Source organism: Schistocerca gregaria, chromosome 8 (assembly GCF_023897955.1).
Source record: "Schistocerca gregaria isolate iqSchGreg1 chromosome 8, iqSchGreg1.2, whole genome shotgun sequence".
Classification (NCBI taxonomy): Eukaryota; Metazoa; Arthropoda; class Insecta; order Orthoptera; family Acrididae; genus Schistocerca; species Schistocerca gregaria.
In genome coordinates this window covers 225,319,732-225,327,984 of record NC_064927.1, presented here as the reverse complement: position 1 = coordinate 225,327,984, position 8,253 = coordinate 225,319,732, and positions in this window count along the sequence as shown.

Below are 8,253 nucleotides of genomic sequence, written 5' to 3'. Positions count from 1 at the left end.
CCATCAGACTTTTATCTCTTCCCAAAAATGAAAATTTTTCCTGGTAGATGAAGATTCACTTCAATCAAAGAACTGATAGCCAGAGTTGACAACTATTTTGCAGGCCTGGTGGAACCTCATTTTTGAGATGGGATCAAGGCACTGTAACATTGTTGGACCAAGTGCATTAATGCACCAGGTGACTACACTGAAAAATAAAAAGAAGTTTCAGTGATGAAAGTACTTTTTTTTCTATTCCGTTCCAAGAACTTTTCAAACCATCCCCATACAATATTTGAGAAATGAGACTTATAAGCACATAAGTGTTTTCAAAGACTCTCTCTGTCCCGATTAGTCTACAACTGACAAAAGATTTTTTTTTTCTTTTTTTATTGCCTTAGTGTTGTTTCCTGAATATAATCGCATCATGTGAGGTAACAGTTTGAGAGCTTCTGATCCTACAGTAAAGTGTGGTAATATTAGATCAATATTTGTGATGGTAGTATCTGTTCCCGAAAAAACAATTACCATAGATGACCAAGCAGCTTTGCTAGAAATGAAATGATAATTAAATGGACACCTTAGCTGCAAACAGGTGCTGATTTACTTCATTGGGAACATCTTGAAAATGTGTGCCCCAACTGGGACTCGAACCTGGGATCTCCTGCTTACATGGCAGATGCTCTATCCATCTGAGCCACCGAGGGCACAGAGGATAGTGCGCCTGCAGGGACTTATCCCTTGCACACTCCCCGTGAGACCCAAATTCCCAACATGTCCACATCACCATATTCATAGTGCGACTAATAGATGTTTGCCCATCATACTCATTACTCATGGCAGATTAATCTACTAAGTCCTGGGATAACCATGCAGCCTTGCTAGAAATGAAATGATAATTAAATGGACACCCAAACTGCAAACAGGCGTTGATGTACTTCATTGGGGACATGTTGAAAATGTGTGCCCCAATCGGGACTCGAACCCGGGATCTCCTGCTTACATGGCTTTATTACCACAAGACTGATTATAAAACACACGCTACACACACTCAACATCACTGTGACTGACATCCTAACAGCGGCTAATTACGGTCATATCGAAAGGCTCCATGGTGAACTAAGAAAAGAAACATATTCGCACCTGAGACCATGCTAGTTAAAATGGCGCACTGTAGACGGCAGCTAGTCGCTTACTCCCTGCGTCGCAATGTGGCTGGACGCACGTATACTGACCAAGCAAATTGTTAGCATTCCAGATACATCGGCTGGTGAGTGCGTGTTACATACCGTATAGCTGTGTGCAACCCATGGACCCTTACATCACTCCCCCCAGAGAAAAAGAGCAACCACAGGTGGCTCAAAACGACCTTATGGGCATTATGAAGCCGTTTCGCCATTTGCAGCATCAGAAGACATTGCAACATGTGTTTCATTTGCAGACACAGTAACGTTCAGTACAGAGAAGTGTGGCTTCAGGATGACAGTTTCATACATGACAAATGCTATTGACAAAAGTCAAATTAATAAAAGCAATAAACACACAATACTGACAATCAAGTATACATTAAGTATAATTGAAGAACTTAATTCTATTTGCTGCTTCAATGAAGTTTAAGTCATTGGTTTGGTTTGGTTGTTTGGGGGGAAGAGACCAAACAGTGAGGTCATTGGTCTCATTAGATTAGGAAAGGATGGGAAAGGAAGTCGGCCATGCCCTTTCAAAGGAACCATCCCGGCATTTGCCTGGAGCGATTTAGGGAAATCACAGAAAACCTAAATCAGGATGGCCAGACGCGGGATTGAACCGTCGTCCTCCCAAATGCGAGTCCAGTGTGCTAACCACTGCGCTACCTCGCTCGGTTTTAAGTCATTGTTGGAAGAAATCAAATTTTCATGGATATCCTTAATTAAATTATTGTCTTCAGAAAAACTTGATAAGGAATGCTTTCCATATGTTAATATGTATGAATCATTGTAATAAACAGATAACATTCTCGTTAATGGCAAATGTCCAGTTTCGTGAAATGTAGTTGGCAATACATTAGGCATATCAAATAGTTCACATGATAAATCACAATGTGTGGCATTAAAGATTAGTCCACTATTATTCAATTTGAGTGTAAAGGGTAGCTCAGGGGTATCATAATTTTTACATGTAAATGTGGAGTTAAATGAGAAAATTACACCTTCAGAATATTGTTTAAGAAATGGATGATAAAAATGCATTAAAATTCTAGGGCAGTCATCTCTTGGGGGATGGTTCATAAACAATTCTTTCTCACAGCTGCACACTCTACTATCTAAGAATACTACCAATTCAGGGCAAATTAACTTTTGACTACGTTTTCACATATGCAAATCATTTTCATTTAGGGACACAAAATATCTTCAATCCTTGCTGATCAATAGATAATCATTCAGTATGTACTTCATGTGAATACCTGCCTGTCTCCATTTCACAGGGTAAGTATAAATCTTATGCATTTCAAAATTATGCTTTGGTATAGCAATGGGTATCGAAACAATAACAGTTAATTCGTCTTCAATTATTAAAGAGTGTGTGGTGGTTAACTTATAGTAATCATAAAAATTGTAAGAGTAACTGGATAAATCACAGTATAGGTTTCATTTAGCTTTCACTTAATTGATAGCAGGATCTGTAAAAATTGTTCTGGATTTAGTAGTACACTGCTCAAACAATAATTTGAACAACTTTCTAAGGCTGTTCTTAAGTTAAAGCCAACTTAAGAATCCATTGTTTTATAAAAACTTTAGCTATAGTCTCAGTGCTCTGATCAGGTATTGGTATCATAAGGTATGTAGAGAAATGATCTAACATTGTCAACGTGTATTTGTTTCCATCTTTAGTCTTAGGCAATGGTCCTACAACATCTAGTCCTACTCGTTTAAATGGATCACTTGTCTCTGGCAGTTCTTGCAATGGTGCTCTACTTTTTCCTACATTATTCCGCCTGTTACAGGAACCACATTGTGAAACAAAATCAAAAATGTCAGCTTTGCGGCTTGGCCACCAAAACATTTTAGCTATTTTAATGGTTGTTCTATTTTACTGCTATGTCCTGACAGTAAAGAATCATGTTGTTCTCTCAAGATTTGCTCTTTCATGCTTTCTGGAATAACGAGGCAGTTTACATTTTTCTAGTGATTTTGTACAATGATCCATCTACTTCAAGAAAACGTTGATCATTTTTCCATAATTTGCACTGGGGATCTTCTTCTTCTCATCTTATTGTAACACAAACATTGACTTTTCGACTCATTGCATCAACATTCACATGTTGTTTACAGGTAAATGAATAACTTTAAATTGGTACTCACTCAGTCTGAATGCCCATCTTGTTAGTCTGGAGCTTGGATCCTTTAAGGTCAATAACCATTTAAGTGCGGCATGATCTGTAATAACTGTAAATTCTATTCCTGTTAAGAAACATCTGTTACGTGTTATACCAAAAACCAAAGCACAAAGCTCCTTCTCAGTAGTAGTAGAATTACATTCTGCTTTGTTTAATAGTCTGGAAGCAAATGAGATTGGACGTTCATGACCATCAACTTCTTGAGACAAGATTGCACCTGTGGCAAAATTGGATGCATCTGTTGATAGAATAAATCTGGATAGGCTAACACTGGGGCTGTGGTTAGAGCAGTTTTAAGTTCTTCCATTGCCTTTTTGCACTCTGTTGACCAATTAAATATGGTTCCTTTCTTTAGTAGCTGTGTCATTGGACGTGCTATATTCGCATAACCGGCTATAAATAGTCCGTAGAAATTTGACAATCCCAAAAATTATTGTAGTTGTTTCAAATTTCCGTGGTTCAGGAAAATTCGCTACATCTCCAATTAATTTTGGATCAGGTCAAACACCTTCACTGGTTATAATATGGCCAAGATAGTTAACTTTACTTTGTGGAAAATGACATTTATCTATTGATAAACACAGGTTTGTGCTTCTTATATGCTCAAAAACAGCTTGTAGTCTCTCAGTATGCTGCTTCATATTTTCACCAAAAATTATTACATCATCAAGGTAAACAAGTGCTTGTGTTGGGGTGAGCCCTCGTAAAACTGAATCCATCAGGCGTTGAAATATAGCTGGAGCATTACGATGTGCAAATAGCATACGAAGACACTTGTGTACAAGTGTTGCTGTTACAAATGAAGTTTTTGCTTGATCATTTGGATGCATTGTTAACTGGTGATAACCACTTGTTAAATCACATTCTGAAAAAAAAATCGACATCTGCCCAAGTGATCCAAGGTTGCCACAAAATTTTGTAAGGGGTAAATATTGGGTGTGGTCACAGCATTCAAAGATCGATAAACAACACAAAAACGAAACTGTGGTTCTCCAGAAACTGATTTCTTCTTTACAATTACAACAGGCAAACACTACGGTGGGTCTGAAGGCTCTATTGGTTTTATAATTCTGGTTTCTAATTGTTCTTTAACCGTGTCTTCTACCAACTCTCTTTGACTGAATGGTATTCGGTAAGGTTTCTGTGTGATTGGAGCTGCGTTCCCTGTATGAATACGATGCTGAACTAAATGAGTGACAGGTAAATTTGCACATTCTCAGAATAAATCTGCATACTCCAACAAAACAAGCACCAAAATCTTCTGTTCGTCAGCTGTCAAACGTTCTGTCTTCAGTTCATTATTAACTTCGTCTCCTCATTGCAATTTTGGGATACTGTTACAAAAATCTGTGTTTATAACTACAGCATTTGTTACCTCATCTGGGATCTGTATTATGTCACTTTTACTTACATTCAACACTTCAGCAACTTTCATTCCTTGTGGCAAAACATCATCCTCACTGCTCATATTCGTTATTGTAACCAAGACTTTTGCAACATTCTGTCTCACCATTGCAGCGGCACCTACGCTTCTAGCAACATAACAATGCATTGTATCCAGTAACTCACTCTCCTCGGATCGCTGAATTAATAACAAAGTTCCTTCCTTTCATCGGGGTGACTTAACTTCAACGTAGATTGTCTTTCCTGCTCCCTTGGGAATTTGCTGAGGCTGATCAATTTGAACATTGACTCTGACGGTTTGAACTGATGCATCGTTTGGGTGGTCCATACCCACAATATCAGTTTTGCTGCTCCTTTGAGTATGATCTGAAGAATGATTTCCTAGGTTGTAGTTGCTACGGCCTAGTCTGAACTTATTTTCTGTGACAAATATCTATGCCTCATTAGCGGACAAGAAATCAAATCCAAGTACACCATCATAACGCATTTCGTTATTTGAAACTACACTCATGCTCATAAATTAAGGATAATGCTGATACATGGCGAAACAACACTGTGGTGGGCAGTTTGAGGGTTTAAATCACCTCGGGCTATGACCATGTGATGTGCTTAACCTGTGGTCATCGCACGGTGGTGCTGGCTCCACTCCACATATGCAGAGGTGTGTTGGTGCATGTCAGAGTATGGTGCAGCGACTAAGTCTGCAGACGTTTTCCGATGTGCTAATGGTGACTGTGTGTTGAAAAGGCTCAAATAACACATATTGCTGACGTTATGAGGGGTAGAATACTAGGGCGACTGGAGGCTGGTCAAACACAGCAGGTCGTAGCACGGACCCTCCGTATGCCACAAAGTGTGATCTCAAGATTATGGCAACAATTCCAGCAGACAGGAAATTTGTCCAGGTGCTCCAGTATGGGACGTAAACAGTGTAAAACACCACAAGAAGACTGATATCTCACCATCAGTGCCCGCAGACAGCCACGGAATACTATAGATAGCCTTGCTCGGGACCTTACCGCAACCACTGTAACAGTTATCTCCAGACACACAGCCTACAGACGACTGAACAGACATGGTTTATTCACCCGGAGACCTGCAAGATGCATTCCACTGGTCCCTGGTCACAGGAGAGCCTGTAAAGCCTGGTGTCAAGAACACAGTAGACGATCATTGGAACAATGGTCCCAGGTTATATTCATGGACGAGTCCAGGTATAGTCTGAAAAGTGATTCTTGCCGGGTTTTCATCTGATGTGAACCAGGAACCAGATACCAACCCCTTAATGTCCTTGAAAGGGACCTGTATGGAGGTCATGGTTTTATGGTGTGGGGTGGGATTATGATTGGTGCATGTGCACCCCTGGCAGTCTCTGACAGAGGAACTGTAACAGGTCAGGTGCATCGGGACTTCATTTTGCACTAGTATGTCTGCCTTATCAGGGGTGCAGTGGGTCCCACCTTCCTCCGATGGATGGTAACACATTGCCTCACCGAGCTGCCATCGTGGAGGAGTACCTTGAAACAGAAGATATTAGGCAAGCGGAGTGGCCTGCCTGTTCTCCAGACCTAAACCCAATCGAGCTCGTCTGGAATGTTCAGTCGACATATCGCTGCACGTCTTAAAACCCCTAGGACACTTCATTAGCTCTGACAGGCACTGGTGCAAGAATGGGAAGCTATACACCAGCAGCTGCTCAACCAACTGATCCAGAGTATGCCAACTCGTTGTGCGGCCTGTGTACATGGTGATCATATCCCATGTTGATGTCGGGGTACATGCGCAGGAAACAGTGGCACATGTTTCAGGACGGTTTTCTGAACTTAAATAGCATGGACTTACAGATCTGTGTCGTGTGTGTTCCCTACGTGCCTATGCTACTAGCGCTAGTTTTGTGTAGTGCCACGTAGTGGGGTACCACATTCTGCAACTATCCTTAATTTATGCGCACGAGTGTACTTGCACTCTTTCTGTGTATTTATCTTTATCTTTATCTTTATATTCACCTTCAACTTGATCTTGGCCAAGAATTAATTCTACGACAACTTCTCCATAGTTACGTAACTTTCCCCTGTTTAACCCTCGCACTTTTAATAGTGTCAGTTTCAATATATCTCGTTTATCTATGCCACATCAGATTAATAAGGTCAGTGCTCCTGTGTCAGTAAGTAGTTTGATGTTTCTCCCACAATATACAGCACCTACCATGAAGTCATTTTCGGTCTGATTTTCACTGGAACTAACAGGAATCACTGCCTCTGGCAAGGGGCAGACGGAGTGGTGGCCTTACATCCCCGTACTCGTTTAAAGATCTGGTAGATTGTCTGTTATTCGCATTACCTTTCTTCTTGTTGCGACAATCTCTTGAAAGATGAGCCTACATCCCGAATTTATAGAAAATTTGGTTCTCTTTACAGTCCTTACACTTGTGACCCAGCTTATTGCATCTGTAACATTGTACTGTTGTGTTGAAAACTCCGTTCTTGTTTCTGAATCTCATTCAATCGTCTTAGTTCTTCAACGAAACCAACCGCTGATTCTACTGCTTCCTGGAATGTTTTACATCATGCCAATCTCTGTGCAATCCATGAATGAGTGTGTCCAAGGCTCTCTGGTAGGCTTTGAACAACTGAAGGTGATTTTCATTTTCATCTTCTACTAAATCGTATGTTTGAGTGTTGATGTTTCGAATTCTGTCAGCAAATTGCTCAACAGATTTGTCTCATCGAATTCGCTAACTGTAAAGCTGCTCTCTGTAAAATCTGATCACAGTTTTACTTTTAAATCTCTGAATGACAATCGTTCCAAACTCATTGTAATCTTCTGTTCACACAAGCAGGCTCTACGCTAATGAAATCTTGTACTGCTCCCTGAATTCTTAATTTGCCAACCACCAGCTTTTCGGAATCTGTTCAGGATCCTAACAGGGCAGTACCTTCAGGTTTATGAAGAAACGCTTTCACATCATCTTCAGGTTTCCCGCTAAACACTGGTAGTGATGGCAATAATGAAAAATTCTTTATTGTAGTTGTACCTGTACTGCATGAACTATCATCTGACAAGTCTTTTGGGATGTTACGCTCGCTTCTTTATGCTTTTAACTGTCCCTATTGCAGATCATTAATAACAGTTTGTAGATCGACAATGTTACTCTGACTGGATTGTGACATTTCATCTAATTTAATGCCAATGAGTCACTCAAATGCAAAATAAAAATCCATCACCGCCTTTCGTATTCTAACCAAACTGAAGTAGACCAACCTGATTTCCAGTGTTGGATGTCCCCATGTAGTTGTAAGAGTTCATGCTGCTGCTGCTCAAAGTTAACATTGTGCTGCACCTCTTCTGTAGATTTTCCATAATTATCGCATGCTGACACCACTTCTTTAAGGGGGTTGTTTGTGTTGTTACCCCCGGATGATAATTACACGAAAAATTTGTCAGGATTTGTAAGTGGTGAGTCCTTGAGGTACAGCAATACGCGAACACCAAGA